Below are 2,127 nucleotides of genomic sequence, written 5' to 3'. Positions count from 1 at the left end.
TGTATTTATTACTTTTTCCTATTTGTGTTATTTCAGTCTCTGACATACTGACACCGTGACGTGCTGTAATGTTTGGATGGTAGGGCCAGAATTTTGCACAAAGAAAACGAAAGCGTGGATCCATCCTGCCTTGTATCAACGGTTCAGACTGCTGCTGGTGTAATCGTGCAAGGATTATTTTCTTGGCATGCTTCAGTTACCCAGATATGGGCACATTAATATTAACTGAGCAATGTTCAAATGCCACCACAGCTCAGCTTAGTACTGATGCTGACCATGTCCTTGGTGTACCCATCACCTGATGGCTGCTTCCAGTAGGGTGCACAGTGTCACAAAGCTCAGATCATCTCAAATTGGTTTCCTGAACATGAAAATGAGTTCACTGAACTCAAATGGCCTCTACAGTCATCAGATCACAATCTGATAGTGGAGCAGGAGGTTCACATCGTGGCTTTATTTAAGCTTTTGTAAAGCATCCTTGGGTTCCTTGAAAGGTGCTATTCAAATCTCAGTTATTATTATTTATTATCAGGGCTGTGCAGCCAACAAATCTGCAGCAACTGTATGATGTCATCATGTCAATATGAACCAAAATCTCTCAAGAACGTTCCAGCAACTTGTTGAGTCTAATAAAGAGGCTTGTGAGAGAATGTAGCAATATTACATTATTGTTACATCCTAACCCATGCATTGTAGAAGTAGGTCTTTATAGTTACATGGTTAAATTACAGGCAATTATATACTGTGTAGCAGCTTAGTATTAAAAAAAGGAGTCATGGTGTAAGTTTCCGTTGCCCCTAAAACGTTCATCAGCAGTGCGTGTTTGTGTGTGTCAGTGTAGCATACTTAAAAGGAGCTAGCTCTGGTGTATTATCATATAATATTACAAATTTGTTCTATACGTTCTTCCTTGCCGTGTTATTGTTTGTGGGAAGGCTCGCGCTGTGTGATGTAAGATGAGAAGGTGCTAAAGGTAACATGAGAGACAACAAGCATCTTCATTTTTCAACCACGGGCAATTATGAATATAATGCTCATAGTTTGAGTTACATGTTTTGAATCTTCGTCCAAGCCCGAAGCCTGACCCTTACCTCGCCTTGCCCTGTCATATCAAGTTAGGCCTTATACTGGAGCTGGGACGTGACAGCTGGAAATGGTTTGAGGCTCTCCGGATAGTTTGTTTTCAGAGCAGACTGCGGGACTGGATGAGAGACACGTGTAGGTTAGCCTTTCCTTGTAGTTCTTTTGTATCTCAGAGATAGTGTCGCTGCAAAAAACCCGCATTGTAGCATATTTGGTTGCTAGGGGGCATATGATAAACTGATTTGCGCTGTCCCAGCATCCCAGTAACATGTCACTATAGTTAAATGACCTCTTCTGTGTTTTTTGAGCTCTTTGACCTGTTGGGGATTCATTTCCTGGTCTGTTGTTCTTCTCAGTCTGCAACTGGGGTTCTGGCATAATTTGCGTTCTCACCTCCCAATCCTTCTCAGATGGTGGGGTGCTTTTCCTTTCTTTATGACCAAATAAATCAGACTGGTGCCAAAGAAAAAAAAAAAGGGATTAAAATTCCCCTTTTGCTGTCTTGAGAAGCCCAGCTGCACTGCACTGTTTGTTTTCCACAGCTCACAGTGCAGCTGCAGAGTTAAGCATTACAGAGAGGTGGGCCAAAGCAAAACAGAAATGACTTATTTTTATTGCCACGTACCTTTCCATTCACTGAGTGATAATTGTATGGTGGAATTAGAACGAAACAAGAGCAGCAGTCTGGTTGAGATAATTTTAATATGGTTAAAGTTGCTCTCTGTTTACAGGTAATAACTTCAAGGTGGTTTTGTTCACTCTGAGGACTTTTTTTTTTACAGTAGGCTTTCGCTGTGCTGCTAAACCCTCTTTTCTGACCACAGTCTATTTCAGAAGACACACTGCACCAGCCACACTTAACTGTATTATGTAAAAAGCGCAAGAAGCAAAGAACACAAATAGTCACTGTCGCCAGACACAAAGAATGACAATAACCTTGACTTTATGTAAATATGATATTAACTCTTACAGTGGTCTATTCTGGAAGGACTCAGCGAACGTACAGCAGCTATTTTAACAGCTGCAGATGAGCGCCTCACCGTT

Source organism: Maylandia zebra, linkage group LG12 (assembly GCF_041146795.1).
Source record: "Maylandia zebra isolate NMK-2024a linkage group LG12, Mzebra_GT3a, whole genome shotgun sequence".
Lineage (NCBI taxonomy): Eukaryota > Metazoa > Chordata > Actinopteri > Cichliformes > Cichlidae > Maylandia > Maylandia zebra.
Note: the sequence above shows the minus strand (reverse complement) of the source record.